General features: G+C 47.0%; 1 protein-coding gene across 1 annotated transcript in view; it reads right to left on the bottom strand.

Annotated features, from left to right (window-relative positions):
- COL25A1 (collagen type XXV alpha 1 chain) overlaps positions 1-14,685 on the bottom strand; it is a 686,464-nt gene that overhangs the window by 388,003 nt on the left and 283,776 nt on the right. The window lies entirely within an intron of this gene.

Below are 14,685 nucleotides of genomic sequence, written 5' to 3'. Positions count from 1 at the left end.
GACCCTAAAGCATAATAAATACAGGAAAAGGAAGGGGTTAAAAAATAATTAAATACATTATACTCACCTGCCTTCTCGGTTGCTGCTCCCCTTGTTTCTGCACTAGTCTTAAGTTCTTCTAACACTCTCATCCCGGGGTTGAAGTTAGTTAATGACCGCAGGCAGTGACATGGAAGGTCAACCTATGACATTGATGTCCATGACGTGTGTCCACCCCCAACATGGTGCCAGCCATTGAATTCAGTGATTTTTGTCACCCAACTACGTGATCGCATGAGGTTAATCAGTTGTCTCAACCGCAGAACAGAGTGCCTCGAAGAACCAAAGATCGGTACAGGGGAAGTGCAGCGGTGGAGCGGGTGTTAGGACAGGTTATTATAATACATTTTATTATTTTAAACCCCTTCCGACCTTAAAAAAGCAGCAAAATGTGGCCATCTGGATTTATGTGAATCAATTGTCAAAAGTTTCCATTCACAAAATATATGAAATATTTGTTTTGTTACAGATCAATTCGCTCATCTCTGTTGCTAGACCTTTGTTAGGTACAAGAAGAATAAAAAAAAGTGTATTATTTGCAGTAAAGGAATAAAATAATTTACATGATCAGGAACCATTGAATTACACAGATGAATCAATTAAAGTTCCTGCGCTCCTTTGCAAAATCTGAAACTGGATCTCCATACCTAGCAAGTGCCATTTATAAGATTTTTCTGTTCTTTTGTAGTTGAGGGGCATTTGGGCACCTCATGGACTAGATCCTGTCTGCAAGCACCATGTCTGCACTTACTATATATATTTACTCCCAAGTTGTTACTTATTGTAATAAAATTGGCCTTATGCTTTGTAAACCTATCTAAGTCGACCTTGCATGCCAAATCTAAGGCTTATGCTGGACGTCTGATACCTTTTTCATTAGAAATAATACAGAGGGAGCCACAAAATATAATTTTATCTTTGACGTACTTTACATTTCCTTTTTACAATCAAATGTGGCATTTACACATGGTTGTATAACCTTAATATAGATTTAATCTTGCATTTTTGGGTTCCTAGAAAATCCTTACTTTGGTTCTATGGCTTTTGTGTAAAAATAAAATAAATACACGTGCAGTCTATGTGTCTGGATAAGAATAGTATATATGGATTATTCGTTCTTGATAACAACCATCTTTGAGGTTTGGGGAAATATTTGACAAATGTAGGAAATATTACTTACAGAAGGAAAGTGTTTCTTTCCAGACTCCTGTGATTCAAGTAAAGTAGACTGAATCCTTTTGTGATCCGTCCTATAAAAGGGCTTTTTATGCAGAGGGAACTTCAATCTAGGAATGCTGAACTAGGCAGGAAGCCAGCAATGGCGAAGGAACTGAATATTGCTCATAATACTTGTGCTATATATCAAGACACAAACAGGTTAACATGGGATGTGGTTAGTGTGCTCAATATGAATCACCTAAACTGGATAACAGATCACATTACTTTTCACCAGCGAGTCTTTTAGACTGGCTAGCAATGGCTTCATAGACAAAGCATTCACCACAGAATATAATCTTCAGATACCTTCACAATGAGGCTAAGCCAACGTGAGTGCATATAGCACAGGCAATGCAACGGGAAGGTCAAGGAGAGACCCTCTGGAACCTGACATCATCACACCACAGGATGTACTCTGAAGAAGTAATACAATTATGGAGACAGGTCACATGAAACATTTCTCAGATGTAGATATCATCAGGATTGTAGGTAGATTCATAAATCAGATTTTATATATTTTACTCGATCGTTACATAGGTTGAAAAAAGACCTAGGTCCATCAAGTTCAACCTTATAGTGCACCATTAATTCCACAGCGCTTTACAGACATTATTGTCAATGTCCCCATTTAAATTCCCTATCAGTATGTATTTGGAGAGTGGGAGGAAACCAGAGAACCCGGAGGAAACTCACACATAAATGGGGAGAACATACAAACTCCTTACAGATGTTGTCCTTGGTGGGAATTGAACCCAGGACCCCAGCGCTGCAAAGCAACAGTGCTAACCACTGAACAAGAACAAGTTGGAGCTATAAAGTTGTTTTGAAAAATTGTAAGTTATGGGACTGCAGTACCATTGACAATTATGACAATTATTGGAGCAGTAGCTGAGCACCTCCACTCCATTCAAGACTGACCACTGCAGAGCCTGTTCTCAGGATTCCGGAATCTCATTGTCAGAAATTCTAGTAATCCCAGCGGTCGGACCCCTCCGTGATCACCAAGTTATCCCTTATCCAATAGTTAGGGAATAACCTATGATTTGGAGAAAACAACTCTAATAAAGATTAAAATTATTAATACTTTTGCAATTAATATACAGTATGTTTAATTAAACCCAAAGTACAGAAAAAAAAACTCTAAAAATATTCTTTATTTACAATTATTTTAAAATTACCAATAGACACAAATAGACAAACAAAAACAAAAAAAGCATATCAGCATGGGCAGTGTAGTGAACTGAAAGGTCCCCACTAGGACCCTATCTTTACCCCTGCCTGGCTGGGGAGGTTTGTGGAGGAAGGGACAGAAAAGTAGACAGAAATAGTGGACTATCCTGGCTACAAGTGACACCACATCACCGCCTCCATCATGTTTGTGGAATATAGGAGTGAACATGTTAAGGGGACGGTTGCAAACAACTTTATTAATAATAGAAAGCAACTGAACCCGGGGTCCGCGATGCAGCCTGGAAGACTGCGGCCGAACACCTTCCGGGTAAGAAGGTAAAACAACCAATTAATATATAAATCCCTTTAGTGTTACTGCACACCGGGACGGGAAAAGGGATTTGCACTATCTCCGTTAACTGCACGAGAGATGTGCAACAAATAATGTAGCCGTAGCCCTGTTTACTGCACAGAGGCTACGCAGTAGGCGCTAGGACGTGTGTGTGACTCACACCGGCGTATATGACTCACCCCCTGGGCCATGTTGCAGTGCGGCGCACGTGTGCGCGGGGGAATACCCGGAGCCGGATCCGATGGGGGTTGTAGTCTCCGAGTGGCGGGGACCCGGTCCGTGCCCAGGGTGGTCAAACCAAGTGGCGGTTATTGGTATGATGGTATTAGTGTCCGACTACGCCACCCGTTGAATGCGGTTATGAAACCGCCGCTGCAGGGCAGACCGCTGAGGCCGGTGGTATGGTTGTGCAGCGTGGATGGTATAACCCCCAACGGGAGGGGTATAGCCTCAGGGCAGCTGGTGAAGCAGGAAATGATGATAGTGGTAGTGGTGGTGTGACAAGGAATCGCAGAGACTTGTAGTGCAGGTTTAAAGCTTTACTCACAGTTGGTGTTCAGATCACTTCGGCCAAGAGTGACCACCCGAGCCGTGCTGCGTTCACCAGGTGCGGGACTCGGCCAACTCCCAGGCAGTTCCAGAGCGTGGTCCTGAGCTCCCCTCTCCTCCTTCCTACTGGCCGTCCCCACCAGGGATCCACCTTTGTCCGGCTCCCTCGGGCCTTCTAGTGGTGAAACCTTTCCCGGCTTCCCTGACCCTATACGTGGTTTGCCTTCCTGGTGGATGTGGCGAGGGGTCGCGCCAAAACTTGACCACGACCTCCGGTTCCTGGCTAAGAATAATTGGCCTCCACCAGTTTGGGATCCGGTACCCTGTTCTGCCAACCCTTCACCCGTTAACTCGTGGGATCTCAGGGTTCTCTCTCTTCTTGCGTCTCTGGGCCTTTCTTGGTGTTCCTGTTTCTCCTTCTTCTTCTTTCTCTCTCTCTCTCTCTCTCAGGCCTCCTCTCCAGGCCTGGCTCTGGAGCTGGGCCCAGACTGAGCCACCGCTCCCTGTCAGCCCTCTCTGGCTGAGCTCCTCTCTAGACTGACCGCTGTCCTAAGATGGTGCCCACCTATATACCTCCTTCTAACACCCGAGCCCAGGTGACTAGCACCCAATGGGCTCCTGCCTATGCCCAGAGCCCCTCCCCTCTCTGCTCCTACACCACTGGGATGTTCCTCCCCCCTCCCCACTCCAGCCAGGGACAGAAGCTGTCGTACCTGCACATCTATCTGGTGGGAGTACCGTTGGTCTGTCCCCCGGAAATGGGGTGAGTGTAGTGCATGCAGCTAACTGAGCCTAGTTCCACGCCCCATCCTTACCCGGGAGTGGAATACCACACCTCTGGTTCGAGGTGCAATACCCCTGTAGCAGCCGAGTCCTCGGGGTGCTACATTCCCCCCTGGTAAATCACAGCACGTCCTCGGGCTGGAAAAGAGCAAAAGCAAATTAAAACATACAAAAATTTTTAAAGTGTACACTCGCATGTAAGACATATTAACTTTCAATCAACCCTTTATGGGAGGTACTCTATTCTTCTTATCGTTACAGGTATAAAACATTACGGAAACATTATCAGACTTTCTGCACACACTTATAAAATACCATTAACTCTTTTAGCATCATATAAAACTCTTTCATATAAAACATTCTTGACCAACACGTTCTTGATCTCTGGCCACCGTGCAACTTGCGACCAGGTAAAGTGCAACAGTCACTAATTACGTGATAGAAAAAACAGTTCTTATAAAACCAGTAGGGGGCGCTTTAAGAAGCGCAACTATTTACAGGGTGACCGCTCTCAGTCCTCGGCCAGTGGGGATAAGGGAGTGGCTGCTCACAGTCCTCAGCCTGGTTAGGGATAGGGGCACACAGGAAACAGTTCCACGCTAGTCCCAACGGGGACCACACTCCAATTAGCAACAGGTCAGGTACCCTGTCGGGTAACTATGTACAGTTTCAGTTACCGTTCATTAGTAACGACGTCCTCCTGCTCCTTCCTGAGGGTAGTCTTCAGACCCGTCCGGGTCCTCTTGGTCTTCCTCATACTGCAACTCCTCCTCAGTCAGCCGGTGTACGTGAAGGGCGTACGGTCCTTTAGCACATTGATGCCGGGTGAAGGCGACCACATCACCCGGGTACAGGTCACGTCCGCGGTGTCCCTCCGGCAGGTGGCTCTCGACATCCCTGCGGGTGACAAAGACGTCGCCGGGGGTTCGGTGATCCCGGATAAAGCCCCAGCCGTTCTCCAGTTGAAACTTTATTACGGTCCCGGTGGCGCGGGGACCGTGGGCCGTACGGGGGTTTCGTCGGGCATTTCTGCTCCGCGCTTTGGGCCTGCAGCTGTTCCTCGCGGATCCGCCTCTCTCGCCGTTCTCTCCCAAAGACCTCCAACTGTTGACGGCAGCACTCCTCACGCCGGGCTGCGTCTGCCTGGGTCTCCTTGGTGAACCCCATGAGGTCCTCACCGGTCGGATCCCATGCGAATTGGGCGTCTTCCAACGGGAGCGGGACAATTTTGGCGGGTGCCGGTGCCGGGATCAGAGGCTCACACAGGGGCCGTTCCCTCCGGAGTCGGGGATTGATGTACTCCGGTGGCCACACGAAGGGCAGCCCGTCCGGGACAGTATGCTGCGCGAAGAGATCTTCGCCCAGGGGCAGCACTGTGGAGGTCGAGGGCGCTGTGGGGGCAGCGGCGCCCGGAGGTACCCGGCCTTGCGTCCAGGCCGGAGGCATCCTCTTTGGGTCCAGGTATGGCACCTTTGGGGAGGAGGGCGCTGTGGGGGCAGCGGCGCCCGGATGCACCAGGCCTTGCGACCAGGCCGGCGGCACTTCCTGTTTTGCCGCGCTCAGGGTCAAGGGGCGTGGCGTAACAGAGGGCGTGACCGCGGCTCCTGCCGCTTGAGGCCTAGGTGGGAGCGTCGGCAGTGCGGCAACGGGCACGGGGAGTATGACTTCGGGCTCTGCAACGGGGAGCTGGGGCAGGCTTACGACTACTGGGCACGGGGTGATGACGTCCCCATTACCTGCTTCCTTCCTTGCAGCTCCCTCCACGGCGTCGTCTCCGGCCTTCGTCCCTCTTGCACCATCCTCAGGGGCAGACATGCCCCACGTTGCGGGTGGCGTCCTCTGCTGGCGGGTTCCAGCCTGCTGGGCCATCTCCCTCCTCCATTCGGCCAGTGCTTCCTGCTGTACTCGGGCCATCTTCCGGGCCAAGGCCTCCAGCGCGGTCTGTGCACGCTCCCGATCTCTGGGGAGTTGTGCCAGGATCTCCACCATGCCTTCTGGGGTGGCGGCCTGCAACAGGCTCCGAACCACGGGGTCGGTGCTGCTCGACTCTTCCTCCATCCCCGGGTGCGATCTGTCCAGACTCCTCCAGGCCGCACCCATCTTCTCAGCTTTATTCCCTATCCGCCCCCATTGGGAGTGGTCCCGGGGCATCTTAGTGACAGTCAGTTTCAGGGGCAGACCCCCCACTCTGATGGACATCTCCATTATTGTAGTCTCGGCTGGTGGGGGCGGTCTCTTCCTTTGGCGCCTCTCTGGGGCCATGCCCACGATGGGAGGTGGTCTCTTGCCACCCTCTGGCACGCCCATAATGGCGTCCGCTCTGCCAGGGCGGGAAACCTTCTCAGATGGCGGGAATCGTCTCCTGATGGCGGGAAACTCCGCGGATGGCGGGTAAAGGCTGCAAATGGCGGGCAAACGGCAGGAAACGACTCCGGACGGCGTCCGATGGCGGGAACCCTCCGGAATTGGCGGGAGACTTCTTTTTGAGGTACATGTTAACTTTTCTTCAGGCACGCAGTACCCGGTGGTTGTGGGCACGTAATCCTGCCGACTACGCCAAAGTTGACTCACCCCCTGGGCCATGTTGCAGTGCGGCGCACGTGTGCGCGGGGGAATACCCGGAGCCGGATCCGATGGGGGTTGTAGTCTCCGAGTGGCGGGGACCCGGTCCGTGCCCAGGGTGGTCAAACCAAGTGGCGGTTATTGGTATGATGGTATTAGTGTCTGACTACGCCACCCGTTGAATGCGGTTATGAAACCGCCGCTGCAGGGCAGACCGCTGAGGCCGGTGGTATGGTTGTGCAGCGTGGATGGTATAACCCCCAACGGGAGGGGTATAGCCTCAGGGCAGCTGGTGAAGCAGGAAATGATGATAGTGGTAGTGGTGGTGTGACAAGGAATCGCAGAGACTTGTAGTGCAGGTTTAAAGCTTTACTCACAGTTGGTGTTCAGATCACTTCGGCCAAGAGTGACCACCCGAGCCGTGCTGCGTCCACCAGGTGCGGGACTCGGCCAACTCCCAGGCAGTTCCAGAGCGTGGTCCTGAGCTCCCCTCTCCTCCTTCCTACTGGCCGTCCCCACCAGGGATCCACCTTTGTCCGGCTCCCTCGGGCCTTCTAGTGGTGAAACCTTTCCCGGCTTCCCTGACCCTATATGTGGTTTGCCTTCCTGGTGGATGTGGCGAGGGGTCGCGCCAAAACTTGACCACGACCTCCGGTTCCTGGCTAAGGATAATTGGCTTCCACCAGTTTGGGATCCGGTACCCTGTTCTGCCAACCCTTCACCCGTTAACTCGTGGGATCTCAGGGTTCTCTCTCTTCTTGCGTCTCTGGGCCTTTCTTGGTGTTCCTGTTTCTCCTTCTTCTTCTTTCTCTCTCTCTCTCTCTCTCAGGCCTCCTCTCCAGGCCTGGCTCTGGAGCTGGGCCCAGACTGAGCCACCGCTCCCTGTCAGCCCTCTCTGGCTGAGCTCCTCTCTAGACTGACCGCTGTCCTAAGATGGTGCCCACCTATATACCTCCTTCTAACACCCGAGCCCAGGTGACTAGCACCCAATGGGCTCCTGCCTATGCCCAGAGCCCCTCCCCTCTCTGCTCCTACACCACTGGGATGTTCCTCCCCCCTCCCCACTCCAGCCAGGGACAGAAGCTGTCGTACCTGCACATCTATCTGGTGGGAGTACCGTTGGTCTGTCCCCCGGAAATGGGGTGAGTGTAGTGCATGCAGCTAACTGAGCTCAGTTCCACGCCCCATCCTTACCCGGGAGTGGAATACCACACCTCTGGTTCGAGGTGCAATACCCCTGTAGCAGCCGAGTCCTCGGGGTGCTACATATACATGCTCCCAGCCGATGTGCTACCGGACTGCGGAGTAACTCTCCACGTGGCTAACAGGCGGTGCCAGGAATACGGAGTCCGCAGTCTACTCGGGGTGTATAGCGACCCCCTAGTCGGAGCCAGAGTGTCAAACTGAACTACCAGCCTCCCTCCAGCTAAGACTGCCTATCCCCAGCTAAACCTGCCTGTCCGAAGCTAAAGCAGCAAGAGAGCACATGGAGCCCAAACATACAAGCGTCCACACATGAACACAACCTTAGCTCAATGATCAGAGCGCACCGCCATGTTTGTGGGCGGGCTATTTAAAGACTAAGCCCTGCCCACCATCGCATTATAGGTCACGCTACTGATGACGTCACCCGCGGCCAATCAGGCGGTGCCAGGTCACCAGATCAGTTGACACCAAACCATCAATCAGGGTTCGCCATGTCACGGGCATGCTCAGTGCAGTGCATCCTGGACTTAGGCTGTAGCACCCATTGTTCCCCTCCGCAACCTATGCTTAACACTACTAGGAACAAGGACCCGAGAGACAGCCTGTACTTCTCGTGCACGGGCTAGGTGTCGTGACTGACGGCGATGCTAAGATGATTCTGACCCAATTTCAGGTCCAGCAACTGCCCGATTGCTAACAGAACACTTTATTGATACCAATACAAACAGTTGTGATTGAGAGATTAGGTATAGGGGTTCAGATTGGTCCACACAAAATATCAAAAGTACTTAAAGGGAATCTGTCACCCCCTGGCACTTATCTGACCTCTAATATGGGCATACAGGTGATAGAAATGTAAATCTATACATACCTGTATGCCTCATATTAGAGGTCTTGTTGCTGTGAAATGTCTTTTTATTCCTACAAGTTTCTGATGCGTTCCCGTCCCGGGGCCTGTAAGATATCCCGCCTCCTGTGTGAATTGTAATGTTTCCCCCCTCCCCTACACGTCACAGTGCTTTGTGACGTGCAGTCGCCGCAGCCAAATCCGCACCTGCGGACTTCACCTTTTACGCAAAGCACCGGCGAGCCACTCTGACGTCGCGGCGCCTGCGCACAAGATCCCTGCCCTACAATGAGCATAGACGGCAGGAAGAAGTGCGCCTTGGTTAAAATGTGAAGTGTGCAGGCGTGGGATTTGGCCACGGTGACTGCATGTCACAGAACACTGTGACGTGCAGGGGAGGGGGGAAACATTATAATTCACACAGGAGGTGGGATTTCTTGCAGGCCCCGGGACGGGAACGCATCAGAAACTTGTAGGAATAAAAAGATATTTCACAACAACAAGACCTCTAATATGAGGCACACAGGCATGAATAGATTCACATTTCTATCGCCTGTATGCCCATATTAGAGGTCAGATAAGTGCCAGGGGGTGACAGATTCCCTTTAATGATCATTGCAGCTCATATGCAGGATACAATGTCCTTATCAAATGCATATACATTAAAGGGGTTGTCCGGTCAATAGTGATAAGTCTGCAGTCACTCTATGTTACTGCAGACTTATGAATCCCCCCAGCGCATGCACTGTGCGCTGCAGGGATTCACTGGTATGAGACTTGGTACTGGAGGCTATGTATACTTTATACATACCCCACGCCATTCAGCGAGAATTAGGCTGTAAGATAAGAACTGCCTGCTGCTTTTGCATTTATTTATTTATTTCCCTGTCCTATGGTTGATCTGCCTTGAGTGCTGTAATCATAAGCAGTACTAGATTTAGTGACACCACAATCAAGTTGTTTATATATATATAGAGAGAGAGAGAGAGAGAGAGAGAGAGAGAGAGATACCGCTATAGAGTAAAGTAGGGACCAATAGGGTTAGCCCACGCTCCAATTTCGATTATCATATAGGGTGCCAACCTCCGCAGTCAGGCAGGGGTAAAGATAGGGTCCTAGTAGGGACCTTTCAGTTCACTACACAGCCCTTGCTGATATGCTATTTTTTGTGTTTAATTGTCTATTTGTGTGGTGTGACCATTAGTAATTTTAAAATAATAGTAAATAAAGAGTATTTTTAGAGATTTTTTTTCGGTAATTTGGCTTTAATTGGTTATTAGCCCCTTTGAATTATCCACTTTGGTTTTGCAAATTAATATATGTGCAAAAAATCCATCTCACCAAATTTGTTATCTGTGCCATTAATTGGAAAAACTGATGTTACTCATCATGGAGAGTTCAATACCATGATAAGGAATGGTCAGTAATTATAAAAAGCATTATAGGAGATTTTCAATGCACTCATCACATATTTATTGGAGTACAATGCAAAATTAAATATCCATCACACTTTGGAAAAACATTATCCTTAACTTTGTACCATTTCTGTATTTAGCAGAATTGTTTCAACCTTTTCCTTGAAAATAAGAGGTACTATTATTTGAAAAGCTGAAAGCATTTTGGACTTGAGTAAGCTGAAGTTAAGTGAACTGGCTCCACGGCTCTGACTAATGATAAGCACACAAACATCTGAAAGAAAGCTACCTATGTGTGTAGAAGTTGGCCAGCCAGCCAGTCAAAATAAGTGGAAATGTAATCATTTTTTCCTGTCTAGCATGCTGCATTTCATATCTTTGTTGCTGAAATAAATACCTGCAGAACACACATACTGTAACTGCGAAAATCATTTACCTAAAAGGCTAGGCATTTTACCATATAAAGAATAATTACTGTTTTTTATATCATGACTGTATTGGAATTGTGGTATTTTCACTGAGAAAGATCTAATGGGCAATTGTCCTGTTTAGCTAATTCCCTATCATTATGGGAAAATTTTATAACGTTATACTATTCATTCAACTTTAACATATATACAGGTGCATCTCACTAAATTAGAATATCCTTAAAAAGTTAATTTATTTCAGTTCTTCAATGCAAAAAGTGAAACTCATATATTATATAGAGTCATTACAAACAGAGTGATCTATTTCAAGTGTTTATTTCTGTTAATGTTGATGATTATGGCTTACAGCCAATGAAAACACAAAAGTCATTATCTCAGTAAATTAAAATAATTAACAAAAAACACCTGCAAAGGCTACCCTAGCATTTAAAAAGGTCCTTTAGTCTGTTTCAGTAGGCTCCACAATCATGGGGAAGACTGCTGACTTGACAGATGTTCAGAAGGCAGTCATTGACACACTCCACAAGGTCTCAAAGTTCCAATTTTCATTTGGAAATCAAGGTCCCAGAGTCTGGAAGAAGAGTGGAGAGGTACACAATCCAAGCTGCTCGAGGTCTAGTGTGAAGTTTCCACAATCAGTGATGGTTTGGGGAGCCATGTCATCTGCTGGTGTAGGTCCACTGTGTTTTATCAGGACCAAAGTCAGCGCAGCCGTCTACCAGGAAATTTTAGAGCACTTCATGTTTCCCTCTGCTGACAAGCTTTTTGAAGATGGAAATTTCATTCTCCAGCAGGACTTGGCACCTGTCCACACTGCCAAAAGTACCAATACCTGGTTTAAAAACAACAGTATTACTGAGATGATTGGCCAGCAAACTCGCCTGACCTTAACCCCATAGAGAATCTATGGGGTATTGTCAAGAGGAAGATGAGAGACATCAGACCCAACAATGCAGATGAGCTAAATGCTGCTATCAAAGCAACCTGGGCTTCCATAACACCTCAGCAGTGCCACAGGCTGATCGCCTCCATGCCACGCCAATATTGATGCAGTAATTGATGCAAAAGGAGCTCCGACCAAGTATTGAGTGCATTTACTGAACATACATTTCAGTAGGCCAACATTTTGGATTTTAAAATCATTTATCAAGCTGGCGTTATAAAGTATTCTAATTTACTGAGATAATGACTTTAGTGTTTTCATTGGCTGTAAGCCATTATCATCAACATTAACCCCTTTCCAACCCTTGCCGTATTAGTACGCACATTTGCGTACCCCCGGTTCAGTGAGGGCTGCTGCGCTGAGCCCTCACTGAACCGAGCACATGTCAGCTGATTCTTACAGCTGACATGTGCCCGCAACAGCCGCGGGTGGAATCGCGATCCACCCGCGGCTGTTAACATGTTAAATGCCGCTGTCAATCTCCGACAGCGGCATTTAACGCGCGCTTCCGGGTTGCGCGTCATAAGCCCCGCCCATCGGCGACCCCGTCACGTGATCGCGGGTCACCGATGGGTGGGCATGACAACCCAGGGTCTGCAGCAGACGCCTGTGGTTGTCATGATCTCGTCGCTATGAGTGCCACCTAGTGGTCGGCGCTCATAGCACAGGACCATTTCTGCTATATGCAGGGGATCTGCTGATCCCCTGTATGTAGCAGAGACGATCAGACAACTGCTGCTTCTAGTCTCCTATGGAGACTATTGAAGCATGCAGTAAGTGAAAAAAAAATGTTTTTAAAAATATAAAAAAAATAAAAAAAATATAAAAGTTTAAATCACCCCCCTTTTGCCCCATTCAAAATAAAATATAAAAAAAAAACAACACATACACATATTTGGTATCGCCACGTTCAGAATCGCCCCATCTATCAATATAAAAAAAGAATTAATCCGATCGGTAAACGGTGTAACGAGAAAAAAATTCTAAACGCCACAAAATTGCAATAAAATGCAATAACGGGCGATCAAAACATCGGATCTACCCCAAAATGTTATCAATAAAAACGTCAGCCCAGCGCGCAAAAAATAAGCCCTCACCCAGCCCTGGATCACGAAAAATGGAGACGCTACAGGTCTCGGAAAATGGCGCTATTTTTTTTTAGTTTTTTTTACCAAATTTTGGAATTTTTTTTCACCACTTAAATATAAAATAACCTATACATGTTTGGTGTCTACGAACTCGTAATGACCTGGAGAATAAGAATGGCAGGTCAGTTTTAGCATTCAGTGAACGTGGTAAAAAAATAAATAAAAAACAACTGTGGTATTGCACTTTTTTTGCAATTTTACCGCACTTGGAATTTTTTTCCCGTTTTCCCGTACACAATGTGGTAAAACTAGTAATGGCGTTGAAAAGTACAACTTGTCCCGCAAAAAATAAGCCCTCACACGGCCATATTGTCCAAAAAATAAAAACGCTATGGCTCTGGGAACAAGGGGAGCAAAAAACGAAAAAGCAAAAACGACAAAACCCAAGGTTGCGAAGGGGTTAACAGAAATAAACACTTGAAATAGATCACTCTGTTTCTAATGACTCTATGTAATATATTAGTTTCACTTTTTGTATTGAAGAACTGAAATAAATTAACTTTTTGATGATATTCTAATTTAGTGAGATGCACCTTTATATGTATAATTTTATATAGTGGCCGAAGATATCCAAAAGAGTTTCCTTTAGAGCAGGGGTGTACAACATTTTCTGGTCCAATGGCTATATTGTCACATTGAATTAATTCCAAGATCCACAATAAAATCTAAAGCAGCATTGTGATCCGGGACATTGATAAAATATTCTAATTAAATGCCATATATTTCAAATATATGCAAGAGACAGGACTCCCACCTATCACAAAAATGACCTTCTCACCATTTTTACCTTCTACTGTACTTAATGTGAGTTACTAAAATGCATTTCCCTCCTCATAAAACTACCTTGAGGAGAGCCTCCTTCATGTATGGCCACCTCTCCAGGTCATCAACTCCTTACTGGAATGCTAGATGGGTCAGAAGTGCCCTATCATGCTAATATTCTAGAGTTCCAGAGGGTTCCAGAAAAGGGTATATAATGAATCTTAGGTACTTATCTATCCTTGCTCTGAACTATGCCTTATTCCTTGTTCCTGGCAAGGAACATGTCAAAAAACCAACAAAGACAGACAAGCATGTTTATGACTAGACGGTCGGGGGCAACACAGAATAGTATCATGAGCTGCATTTGGCCACTAGGCCGCAGGTTGTGCACCCCTGTTTTAGACCAACAAACCTCAACCAATCACTTGGAAGCCGCACTTGGGCCTCATGCCTCCTCAATGTGACTGCTTTCCTATGGGTGGCTGTAGATGCTCTCCCATAACCCCCTTTTATCAGCCAGCCTTTGTGTAGGTGACATATAGGGTTCACTATGAACGTTTTAGAGTGACAATAATTGATAGTTTATATGTGGGATGTCTTCCTCAGATCAACTCTTTAATTGTAGCTACCCCATATAAAATAAAACTTTCTACAGGTCAGAAACTTTAACCTGCAGGAGTCTGGGTATGGAGATGACTGCGGATCAAAAGAGCAGAGGACAGAAGCCCTCAGCCGAGCTTTGCTCTTCTCTGACACTGAAGACCAACTTTATAGGCTTTGTACAGTATCAACCTGTGCATAATGACGGAGGAGACCAAAGCTCGATACACTAAGTAATATGCTTTTCAATTTAACTTTGTCATACAGCAACTGGCATCTTAACGAAGATAAAGCTTAATCCAGTATCACAGTGTGCCAAATTATACTCCATAAGTGAGCGAGGTCAAACAGATTTCTAAAAACTTAAACCTGGAAATATGGAAATAATATGAAGATAAATAAACGTGGAGTCATGAACCTAATGCAGACTGATGTTTAGGACGTTTCATAAGAAAAAATATCATATAAAAATACAACCATATAAAATAAACCTTTCAAGAAGTCTGAGAACTCGAGTAATATTTATAATAATCCACAATCTTACACAATTTTCAACAGGTTGATTTATATATATTCAGATGTTTCTTGATACCATGCCTTCTTGTAACATAAAAGTCTAAGAATTGTTTATTTTACCTAAATATATAGCAAAGCCGTTCCTAT

Source organism: Phyllobates terribilis, unplaced genomic scaffold (genome assembly GCF_046119375.1).
Source record: "Phyllobates terribilis strain yellow unplaced genomic scaffold, ASM4611937v1 Scaffold_1__5_contigs__length_1240528914, whole genome shotgun sequence".
In the NCBI taxonomy this organism is placed as follows: domain Eukaryota; kingdom Metazoa; phylum Chordata; class Amphibia; order Anura; family Dendrobatidae; genus Phyllobates; species Phyllobates terribilis.
The sequence above is the reverse complement of the archived record's forward strand: the minus strand, read 5'-3'. Positions and strand labels throughout refer to the sequence as shown.